The 12,407-nt window shown below is 40.1% G+C and overlaps 1 protein-coding gene across 5 annotated transcripts in view; it reads left to right on the top strand.

Annotated features, from left to right (window-relative positions):
- The first annotated feature begins 439 nt into the window (after positions 1 to 439).
- PIK3CA (phosphatidylinositol-4,5-bisphosphate 3-kinase catalytic subunit alpha) overlaps positions 440 to 12,407 on the top strand; it is a 42,965-nt gene continuing 30,997 nt past the window's right edge. For 3 of the 5 annotated variants that reach the window (XR_012634073.1, XM_074912472.1, XM_074912469.1), the window contains exon 1: positions 440 to 589. The gene's annotated coding sequence lies outside the window, so the exon portion shown is untranslated. Of the gene's footprint in view, positions 590 to 9,755; positions 10,110 to 10,721; positions 10,862 to 12,407 lie in introns of all 5 variants that reach the window. The other 2 variants (XM_074912470.1, XM_074912471.1) reach the window with 2 other exon arrangements.

Here is a 12,407-nt window from a genome sequence, read left to right as displayed (position 1 = left end):
CTGCGGACGCCGAGGAGAGTTACCGGGTTATGGCGATAAGCAGGGCAGAGGCGCCGTCCGCCGGGCCCGCGGCGCGGCCCGCCGCCCCCCGCCCGCCTGGGGTAGGACGGGCCCGCTATTCCCGTCACCAGGGGCCCCGCGCGAGGCGGCAGCCGGTCGCCGAGGCGGCGGCCCCGTGCTGACGGGCCGGCGCGGTGACGTCACGCCGCGCCCCGCCGCCGCGCGCGCCGCGCGGCCCCCGCCGCCCCCGCCCTCCCCCTCCTCCCGCGCGGCGCGGTTCCACTTCCGGCGGGCGGCGCCATCCGCATCCGGGTCAGCGCCCGCTCCCTTCCTGTTATTGCCCGGTGGGAGGCGGCCCCGGGAGCGCTGGGCGGGTTGTGGACGCGGCTTCTGCCAGCGCCCGGGGAGGGGGGGGGGGGAGGGGAGCGGAGCGGTCACCAGCCGAGGGGCTGCGGTGGTGGCTGTGGGGCGGCTCAAGGAGTTGCGAGCGTTGCGGGGTGCTGCCCGGCCCGGCCCTGCCCTGCCCTGCCCTGCCCGTCGGGGCGGCGGCTGCGGGCCGGCTCGCAGGAGGGGAGGCCGCGCCTGCGAGGTGAGTGAGGTGAGGGTCGGTGCTGGGGCCGCCCGCCTCTCCTGCGGAACGGCAGCGCTCCGTGGGGCGTCCCGCGGCGGGGGTCGGGGGCTTCCCGGCGCTCCGGGCCGGGCGGTGGTGGGGAGGGGCGCCGCTTTCTCTAGGCTGTGGGGAGTCTTGCCTTCGGCAGCCGGAGGGAGAACCGCGACCCTCGGGTGGCTGAGGGGAGGGTCGGAGCGCGGCTGCGTCCTCCCGGAGAGCGCTGCGGTGGGGCTTCTCTCGGCTGGGAGAGCTCCGAGGCGTTCCTCCGCCAGATCCTGGTTTATGGGTCTCCCCTCGTAGGGACGTGACCTGGGAGAGGAAAAACTGTAGGGGCTTTTCGTTTTCGAGTGTGGCTCCCCCCACGCCCGACATACGGCTGTTTTGTATGAAGATGTTTCAGAAGTTCTTGTAGTGGAGTGTGTGTAGGCTCACAGTTGGGCCAGTTAATGATACTGGGAACGGAGTCTCTTCCGACTGGGTGTGCGTATGAATCGGTGGCATACAAACCTGTTTCCAGCTGTGTCACATCTATGCTACCTGTAAAAATGTCTTTCTTATTTCATGCTATCCAGAGATCTCTTTTTATTGATATTAAATAAGAAACTACTGTTTCTTACCAGTACTTGTGTGTTTTCTAGTAAACCAAATGTTAACAAAACTTTGATCAAACTAATAAGCTGCACGTTTGTTGTTCTTGAGGGGTTTTGCCGCTGTTTTCAGTATTCCTGAAATTATTACTGTTTTGGACCTCTTATTTCTGCTACTAATACTCCTATGTCTCTGTAATCTTCTTCTGTAACTCTTTACTTGTTGACTTTAAAGATGTGATTGAACAGAAGTTACTTTATAAACAGTGCATCTTCAAGCACAAGGAAAGCATATGTTTAAAAGTAGACAGTATGCTTGAGTTAATTGACAGCTTTGCTTGCATTAATTCTATAGTTATGAGCGTTCTGCGGCAGACTTGTAAAGGAGTGGTAAACTAGATGCTGAATCTGGATTTTGTAGTACTTGATGGAAGGAGTCTGGACTCTGTTCCGTTAGTTTCTTGTACCTTCACATCCCTGCTTTGAGCTTTAGCAGGCTTTCAAATTAATCACATTGGTTAAAGTTTGAAGCTTTCTCATTGTGATCTGAATTGTTCTTTGATTTCTTTCACCTCACAATTAATTTTCAGGGATGTTCTCATGCTCGTTGCTTCAGCTGATTCCATGCTGCAATTCTATAATGCAGTAATAATCAAAGTCTATCTCTTGTGTGTAAAGGCGGTTAGTTCGTAGGAATATTTCACTACTCAGGATGATGGGGTTTAATGGTTTGTCTACTGTGGGGCACTGACTGGATAAGCTTTTCTGAAATAAAACCCTGTGTGAACTTAAAGTTTCACAATAAATAACTTTATTCTCAAACAATAACATTGGCAAACTTTTCCATAATGGTTAGTTGAAAGCATATTTTAGCCAGTGTCATCGCATAGACAAACCACACATCAACCAAGCTTGTAGTGTTCACAGAGGAATTTATGAAGCCGCAGAATTCCTTATGGGATCCATGAAACATTCTGCTTTTTCATTAAGACAATAAATACATCAACTTCAGAGCTGCAGCTGAAATTTGACTGGAACAGATGCCCTGCATTTCATAGATGTTAACTCGATGCCATTCTTAGCAATCCAGAGACAGTGTTTTCGTATTTTTTCAGAGCACGCTAATCCCAGCCTACAAATCTATGCTAAGGTGTTTTAGTTGTTTGACTGCTTCAAATTGTCCTTTTGTGTAAATGGCAAATTTGGTTTGCTTCTTGTAATTTACTTTCATGAATAAAGACATTCAGCATTTTGTTTTTCCGGCATATTCTATGGGAAAGGTGGTGTAGCAGAGCTGTTTACAGAGCAGTTGGCTTTACTGGAAGTCATAAAGTAGTTAAATATTTAGTTAACTGTTTCTCTGACAATCAGGCTATTACTGCTTTCTGGAAGCAAGTAGGGACTGCTTCTTCCTGGATAACTCACTACTTAAAAGTTGCTGGAAGCTTTAGAATAGAAACGTTTACAACAAGCAAGGGTTTCATGCTTTACCGTCATGCCATCTTACAAGACCAAGTATATCATGAGAGCTTTCCAGCTGTTGGAAGAAAATAATACCTTTTAAAAGCGTTACTGCATAAAGAATGGACTTACTGATGACAGTTGTTCCTCAGATTCAAAAGTGTAGCATGCTTTTTAATGGCTTGGTCATAGGTAATAGTTTTGAACAACCTTTTTAACTTGGACAGAAATTAAAGTTTTCTATAAATGGCTAGACAACAAGCCTAAGGCTGACATTTACTATGCAAAAACTGTTTTCTTAAAAATGATGTATATAAAATGTTAATTCATTATGTAGTCTTCTAGACTTCTGATGCAGATTCTCTGTGTACCAGGAATACCCGGTTCCCTGAACACCTTGCAAATACCTGTCACTTCCAAATAGACTGTTGTGACTGCTCTTCTTGCCTGCTTTGGGGGAAAGGAAACCAGAATGGTGATACATTAATTGCAAATCATTAAAGAAATCCTAGGATTTCTTGGGTATTATATGTACGTTTGCTTTGCCTAGTTGTGTACGTTAATGAAGGTTAACAAAGGTTGTAGTTAATAGCGCATATGCAAAATGTTGTATTTGGGTGAGGTGAATCTAAAATTTTTTTAAACCTCGGTACTAGTGAGGAAACTGATTTTTATGATTTATAACTGGAGCAGGAATACTGCAAAATAAGTCTTTCCTGTTTAATCTTAAAATATCATTGTAAAACTAAGTTTTGCCTTATTACTTACTGTTCTGTAATTACTGAAAAATGTGTGAGATCTAGTAAATCTCCCAGATGAGGAAAAATGGGCCGTGTGCGCATTTTTTGTGTGTGTGGTTGAGTTGGAGAGGGAGCATTAGGGAAAGAATAAGAGTTTGTCCTTTGGCTGACTGAAGAAACAGACTTGTGGCTTGTAGTGTAAGCTAAGGTAGGATTTGTTGGGGTTTTTTGCAGCTTTTTATGCATTGCATTCCATGCTTGTGGGAGTTTTGTCTCATCCTTTTAGAAAGCCAGACATCCAGCTGCTCCAAGTGATGATGCCTGTCTGATACTGTAGCTATGGCTAGAAGAGGCCACAAAAATATTTATGCTAAAACTGGATGGGAATTTTCTTTTGCCCTTTAAGTTGAATGTGTCATGGCAAAGAATTCTGTTACAAGCTTCTCTTTGTAGTATCCTAATCCAAATGTGAGCAGGAGAGAGAGAGACAATGGATTTGTTTCTCTATATTTATTTGGACACCAAACATATGTGAGTTGTTTTCAGTACGGGGTTGGTCAGGTTCCCTCTAACTGAATTCATTCTATAAATGTATTTCTGAATGGCTAATGGGAGTTAAATGAACTAGAAATAATACTCTGAACTATTAACTGTTGTGTGGTGTTTGTTTTTTTTTCCTGCAGCACTGCCATAGTATTAACTTGATGAAACCAACAACTATGAACAAAAAAACTTAACCAAAAAAACCCTCCCACAAAATCAAACTCAACTGGGGGATAGAGGGAATTAAACTGTTTTAAAAAAATAAAAAGTAATTTTTATAAATCCTGTGAGTTAGCTTGTGGTCAAAGGGAAATGCAGCAGACAGTATAGTTTATGTAGTTCTGGATCTGTCTTCTCAGTCTAAGCAGTACGTAATGGTTTTGCAGGCAGTATGTTTGCTTTTATATAGCATGCATTTACACTTCAATTCTATAAAAGTATTTTTCTAGTTAATTCTGGATGCAGATTTTTGTGAAAGGCGGTTTGAGAAGCCTGTGTATTTCAGACAAGAAATGTGAGAGACAGTGGGCATCATGGCTTGTTTTCTATTAAGAGCATTCTTTTCTGAAAGCCAGTAAAGTGGAGAATAAAAGCCCTTTGTCAATTATGGCTGCTGAGTACACTCCCTGGGAATGTTTATAGTCTGTTTTTGAAAAACTGTACTTAAATACCCAAACTCTAGAAATATAAAAATGAAATTCAAGGAAGCCAGCTTACCTTTATGAAATTGAAGGGGGGAGAATGATGGAATACTGCTGAAGCTTTTGCCTCTCTGCCATGTTGCTAACTTGCAGCAGTAGAAATAAATTACTACTTCAGTCTAGTTTAGGAGCAGTTGGGCCAAACATAGAACATGAGAACATCATCTTGTTTCATGCCCCATTGCTTTTTACAGATAGAAGGTTAGATGTCCCTCAAAGAGTTTGGGTTTTGTTTGGTGTTTTTTTTTGTCTAGCATTAACGTATTTCCTTAAATTAACTGATCATTATGGATTTTTATGTAGGAAAACTTTGGCCATTTTGCTCACAGCTTCTGATTAATGAAAAGCTTGCAAATTAGCTTTTGAGCATCATAACCACAAAGCATATTTGTCAAATACAGGAGACTTACTGAATTGACTAAGACTTACTGTAAAGCTCCCTGAAATTTTGAGACAGCTGAGTCACATTTGTTGTATATCATGACCTTCTTCTAAGGCAAAGATATGTAGAGAAACATCCCTTGGGTGTTTTCTCTCGAAGTCCAAACAAAAAAGAAAACTGGAAGGTTGCCCCTTAGATTGAACATGTCAAAAAACTTCTGTCATTGAGACCTAACTGTTTTTGTTATTTCCATACTTCTTAGTCCATCTTTTGCCATTACATAATGTGGCAGTTAGTGGTGATGAATGACTCTTGCCCAGTGTGTTCCAAGACTTTTCCTAACTTTTAACTCTTGGATTTTCTGTTGAGATTGCGTTTGTTGTCTTGGAAAAGTGTCTTAAACTATCTAATCTGTTTAGCTGTGGGTCCTTACAGAGGATGTTGAATCTGTGAGGAAAAAAAATTACTCCTTGTTGGAACCTTATTCCTTCTTTTAGCTATTAGCAGTCAACAAACAAGTTCTTGAACATTGTCCTCAAAAAGCAAGAAACCTTGAACATTACTGAAAAGAAAATATTCAAGATTCAGCATTTCTTCTGAGACTAATCAACCATAAGTAGAAATACTTGCCCGTTCTGTGATCTGAAACTAATAGAACAACATTTTCTGTACCTTGGGACTTTGACATCTGACTTAAGAGAAAAGCAAGGTGACTGATCTTTGCAAAGATGTAGGCAAGTTAAGCACTGAACACTTAAAAATACAAGTATGAAAAGAAGTAAGAATGAGCAGAGGGTAAAGAATGGTTTACCAAGGAAGCAGACTGGAGATGAACTTTCTCCGACTTAACAAATATGCTTTGTGTGATGTATGTTATTATCCAACTTCAGTGCTTAATGCCATTTAGTTCTCATTAAGGCTGGAAAACACTGACTCTTGACTACAGATATAGTGTAAAAGATTAATGTTAGCACTGTTATCTTAATAGTGCTAACATAAGGAGAAGTTTCTAGGTAGAGCTAGCTTCCTTTGGGAAAAGGGAAGTAAAAACTTCCACTCCAATTACTCTAAAATATGCTTGTTGTGGTCATTAAACTGCTTAGATTATAAAACATACCACTTACTCTTCACTTTTGTATTTATCTTTCCAGCTCTTAAGAGAATAATCAGCAAATGTTGTGGCTATATTATAAAAGTGGAAGTTGTGCTAATAAAACTGAAAATTGGTTTTCTGCTTTCTGAAAAGTTTATATGGATGTTGAACAACCAGTTCCACCTACCAGTTTATCAAGGCAGCCTCCACTGGTGGGAGGAAGGTGATTAATATATTGTATTTTATCTGCTTGCAATTTCATGCTGTCACCTCTGAAATCTTCAGTTTCGATGTTAAGTACTATAGAAGAGCACTTGTCCCAAGAAAACCTCTAGTGTCTAAGTGAAAGAGCTAATTTTTAAGCAACATCCAGACATCTTGAATAGCCTTGATTGTGGTGTATAATTGAGGATGTGTCCAAACAACGTGCCTGTGAGTACCACTTTTAGTCTAGGAAGTTTGTGATAGCTTATTATAAATCAATCTTTGTATGTTTGTTGAGGTGTAAACTGTGAAATTGAAATGCTGTCATTGTAGATGATAAAAGTTAACCAGTTATGTGAATTTTTTGTAAGTAGTTGCTAGCTAAAAGAAAGTGCTTAGAGTTGATTTTAACATTTTAATTGAGAAGGTAAAGTTTAACTGTGTTTCTCATGTTTAATTGTTTACCAGGGTTGTGGTTAGCAAAATTCTAATAACTTGCCGTCTTCTTCAAGTTTCTCTGAAATGGAGGATAAAGCACTGATGTCGTTATCGCTGCTCAGCAGCACTCCCTTGATCTTGGATACTTCCAACTTGGAATGTTTTGACGTGTAGGGGAAGATGGTGTAACTATCACCAAGAGATAAAAGGATGAAAACGGAAGCCAACAAGCAATGAAACAGCAGAGTTGATGCATGAAGAAAAGCATAGGAAAACCTATTCCTGACTGTGGAAACTCTCCTTAAATGTGTTGTCAAATTAATTTGCAGTCCAGCTCTTCAACTCTTGTATTGCCACTTTTCCAAGCCTTTCATTGTACATCAGCAGATAGGATAGTATCAGAAGCATCTTCAAGGTGATAAGAGAAGCGTAACCATTATTGCAGCTTCTAATCTCTTGCTGTCCTGGTATGTGAGCAGGTTATTTATTTCAACAACAAAAAAAGATTATTTGCTATATAGTCACCCTTCCCTAATTGATGTGTTTTATGAGTTGAAATTAAATCCAAAACACTTAAAGATTTTGTGGTTTTCTGTTTTATCCCAGGGTTAAATTTCACCAGGCTGAAAACTGCTTGCAGTCTTTTTGAATATACGCACCTACAAAAACATTAACGTAATGTTTCCAAAGAGTGATGTGTTAAAGATACTTCCTTGTTTGTGCAGATGTGTACAGTTCTCTTAATGGCAATGACTGACTGCTGCCAGCATCTTTTTGGCTTTTTTAAAATAAGTTTTTCTTTTTAACATGTCCCTCTTACAAGTTCTGATTGTAGTAGTAGGCAGCATGTGCCTTAGTCTCAAAGTGTTTCATCTGGATATGAAAGTCACTTACCAAGCTGGGAAATTGAGAAATCTTTAAACTATTATGGAGATGTTGCTGATATTCACTGTTTGAATATCTATGAGATTGTCACATTCTTTGGAAAGTTCATGTTAACTGCAATCACTATCTATTTAGGCAAATATTAGCCATTTCTTTTGGATGTAGTAAACACAAACTGCTGGTACCCTGACCTCGTTAGAAAAACAATTTGGGTAACAGCTTGAAGTATAGGAAAGAGATGCACTAACAACAAGCTTAATATCTCAGTAGCCCCATGCTTGAAATCATGCTTTCATGTTTGCACAGTATAGGGTTTGCAAAGCAGATGCTTCTAACAGATATGTACAGAAATGATAAACATTTGATTAAACATGCTGAAGAACCATTTGTCACAGTTTAGCATGGCTGTTTTTATACTTCAGGCTGAAGCATGCAGAACCTAATGACATACATAGTCACAATGAATCATGTTTGTTTGCTTTTCTTGGAACACAAGTGCAAATATGTTAGGGTCTCAAGAATCATGAATGTTGCTTTGGCATTCAACCTGTAAATGCAGAGAAAAGTCCTATTCAGGGTCAACAGCTAGAAGAATAAACCTAAACTCCTTAAGGTTTTGGAGAAACTTTGGTTTCTTTGTGACATACAAACCAGTCAAATACACTTACATAATCAGTAATTCAGTCAACAGTATTGTTTCGCGTAAGTGCATCAGAAAACTGAGTGTTCTAGGTGCTGTATGCCAAAGTGTCGTGACCTTTAGGCAGATGAAGCCTGAGGCGAGCACACAGTGGTACTAAAGGCCTTGCAGCTGAATGGTGTCCTACTCGCACACTTGGTGTGGACGGTAGGCAGGACAGGCGTGGTCTGCTGCTGGAGTAAATAAAGGTCTGTTGATAATATTTTATGGAAAACTATTGGTGCTTATCTTTCAGGAGGGTTATCATTTACTGCTAAATAAATATTTAGTTAATCACCATTGACTCTGTATCACAGGGCTACTAGGGAGTAGTACTTCATTATTTCTGACTCGTGGTATTTTTCTGTTGTGATTATAGCTTGTGTAGAGGTAGGCAGCTACTACTACAGGGCAGGGTTTGCAAGGAACTGGATTTGTTTCCCTGCTGTCTTGTTCCATGTGTCTTTGTATAGGACAGTTTGCAAAGAACTATATTAATTTCAGCTGTTTATAGGACAAGAGTATTAAGTTGCAGAACTGAAATTTTTCGTGATGGTGGCTGTGCCTTTGTGTTAACTCTGCCACAAACTTCCTTCTTTCAACAAACAGTTTTAAAAATGGAGTTAAGAAATACCTCAGTGGAGAGTGTATTGTTTTATTTTTTCAGTTTAGGAGCTTAAACAAAAAAACCCTACTTCCATGGCTTTTGCTGAGGCATGTGGTTCCTTACAAATGCTCTATCAAAAGTGAAGTTGCAGCCCATCCTCTGTTTGCCAGTAAATAAAAGATAATGATTTTTGCTAATGGAATTCAGTAAGTCCACATGGACTAAACCCATACTTCTGTAAGTGCTGTTTGGCTACAGAAGTCAGTTAAGATAGAATAAATGGAAAGCTAACTTATATTCAGACTATGAAACAAACTGCCATCTCCCAGTTTGCTGTTCTGTGCTTAATATTAAACATCTGCAAAGTTTCAGTATTGCATTATCCACTGCCACTCAAATTATTTTTTACACATTAGTTGCTTTCAGGGTCTGGAGTAATTTAGCGCAGAAGAAACCCTTTATCTCAATATAAAGTTGCTGTCTGACTCCATCCTAAGAATTATTATGTGGGAAGTATCAATATGGTCTAAGTCCATCTGAGTTTGATGTCTTTTTCAGCTGCTTCTTAGTAAAGGAAGGACTCAGAGAGGGGATCTTCGGAGCAAAGATGGATATAAATTAATAAACAGAAGTGGGCTTTATCTTGGCCAAATTTTCTTAGGAACACACGTTTCTCTCTGTGTCTTCCATCCAGAGAAGCTGCTCAGGTCGATGTTGTCGATTGAACCCTCTAGATATATTGTTTGTGGTAGAGAGGGAAGTGTAGCGGTGTGAGGACTGCAGTACCCCCAGTGTCTTATTTCAGTTCTTTTTCTGCCCTTCTAGGTTTGGACAGCGGGAGAGGAAATCTTTCCTCTTTTTTCAATGCAACTGGTGGTTTGTCTTGCTGCAGCAGAGAGTTCTAAAAGCCAAGGTGACATGCCTGGGGGAGATCAGCACCAGGAAGGGCCCAGTATCTTGAGTTACAGCTCTGCTACACAGCTGCTCATGTTAGGTGAAGATTCAAACTAGACAGAGTGGAGAACACCTGGATTCACTCTGCTCCTATTCCTTGTCCTTGTCTGTGTGCCAGCACTTCCTGTTTTTAAAGATCCTGTTTACTGTCTGGGTTCCAAATATCCCAGGAAGGTGGGAGGATGGGAAGAAACATGGAAAGAGAAGTAAACAGCATTATTTAAGGTGGAGTTTTATATTTTTATATGTATATACTTAGCATTTATTACCTGTCTAGTTTGATGAATGACGTTCTAGAGTAATCATTTATTTACATTGGTTTGCACTAATTTCCGAAAGCAGAACATTTCTGCATGTGAAAACTAACGTTGAAGCCCTTAGTATTTGTAGCAAGGAGCAGAATATGGTTTATGATGTGCTTTTACTTCGTGTTCTTTCTGATGTTTACATAAAAAATGTTTGTCACCCACATAAAATAGACTATTAAAGAAAAATATGTAATCAGAGAAAAACCTTACTTCTATTGGTACAAAGTGGCATGTCGCTCTGATTTTGTTGCTGAACTTTAAGGCTTTGGATTTAAAGAGCTTCAAAGAATTTGAGTGCTGCTCACTGAGCTTCAGAGTGCACACCTAGCTCTGGAGGAACAGCTCCAACCAGTACAGAGCCAGATGGGAGAGTAATTCTCCTCCTGCTACACAGCCGACCAAGGTAGTGGTTGAAATAATGAGTAAGCAGATACGTGAAGTGTAAAGGGAAGATGCGCTGCTTTTCTAATTCTTTGTTGTGCTTTATGACTACTAGTTTTGTATAAATAACAAAATGCTTTCCTTTAAGGTGAAGCTAGAAATGGAATTACTGAATGATTTCAGACTAAAAAGGAGGATTTAATTCCAGGCTTTCCTTTGTTTAACAAAGAGGAAAAAAATCTGCCTTTAACTGGAAGAAAATGTTCTAGGACAGACATTCTGCTGTTGGTATGTCATGGGATCTCTAGGGAAAAAGCACAATCATGGTGGGAGTTGTAGAGGTCACCAGCAACTTGCAAATGTTTCTTCCTTGTGATCCTGTTTTCATGGCTCCCAAATAGTGAATGAAGCTAGAAACAATATGCCTGTATTGATGGGGGAGGGTGAGCAAGGGGATTTGAAAATAAGAATTTCCAAAGGTCGTTTGGTTTTCTTGAAGGGTGGGGGGAAGACTGCAGCAATAATAAATATTTTTATACTGTTCATCTTGTTTTCGTTTCAGCTGTTTGATATTTTTTCAGTAACAGTTAACATACATATGTATTATCTCTTGGGCAATACTTTATAGTGAGTGAGGTTGTTTTATTCAGGATGACCTCACCATTGATTTTATTCGTGGTATCTGAAAGTCACTACAACCAGAATCCAACAGTATTATATTCTGAAACAAAATAAAAATCTGCATGTAAGATAACTAAAGAAAAGAGCTTTGGAACGTATTCAACCCATGTTCTCATTGATATACGAGAACTAAACTGCAGTCTCTTTTCACTAATTTCCAATGAGATTTTACATGCACAAGAAAGAATGATCTTGTATTTCTGCTGTACTGTAATTCTACAGATGCTACCAATAACATGAGGATTTTTTTAGCTCTGTAGAACAAGGCAAAGGTATTCAGCACTGTTGTTTGCAGGGAAGAAGTAGGTAACTACAAATAAAATTGGTAGTGTTTGGAAATACTTGCCTGTTTCAGAGGGAAGCTAAATGTTAGAAAGATGTTTTCGACAGTTTTAAATCTTTCTGTTTGTTTGTTTCCCTTGAGCTGCTGTTTGTGATCAGATAAGGAATTCTGCGTATTTGCCTCTTTCTGTGAAATAATGATGAAAGTAATACCTAAGAAATAAGAAGACATAACTGCAATATAACAGTTTCCTGCTTTCTATTCTAAATAAAGCAGTATTTCTACTGCTTAAATCTGTGTGTAATAATGTTTTCATAGAGGACAGTTTCAGACATCTTTGTACTAGTCTTCCTGGGTTTTGGAAAAATGCCAGCTTGGCAAGCAGGGAGAACAAAAGGACAATACTGAAAATATCTAGTCTGGGGCAGTCTTAATGGAGCAGGTTTGGACAGCAGCAAAATTAGACAGGCAACTCTGCCCAGTTTTCTTCATGGTGAGTTTTTGGAGTGCCTGATGTGTCTGAAGAGGAGACTAAAACATTTGATCTTTAGAAAATTTGAAATGTCTTGCATTCTGAAAAGTGTTACTCTTGTTCCAAGAATTTTTTTTATTCCCTTCCAATTTTTGTTCTGGGAATTCCACAGACGTTTAAAAAAAGCTTGTTTGGGGACATACCTGTAGTTGATACTTCTGTCAGCTTCACAGGGGATTGGGAAAATCATACAAACTATGCATAAGTGCACAGTAAATCAATCTATAAACATAGTTGGATTGTTTAATGACTGGAAGACTCTTTCTTAAGGCAATGCGAAGAGTCTAGACGAAAATTCTACCTGGAGAAGAAATCAAATCTAGACACAAACCCTAATG

The sequence above is a fragment of the Athene noctua genome, chromosome 8, assembly GCF_965140245.1.
Source record: "Athene noctua chromosome 8, bAthNoc1.hap1.1, whole genome shotgun sequence".
NCBI lineage: Eukaryota > Metazoa > Chordata > Aves > Strigiformes > Strigidae > Athene > Athene noctua.
Note: the sequence above shows the minus strand (reverse complement) of the source record. Positions and strands in the feature narration are given on the sequence as shown.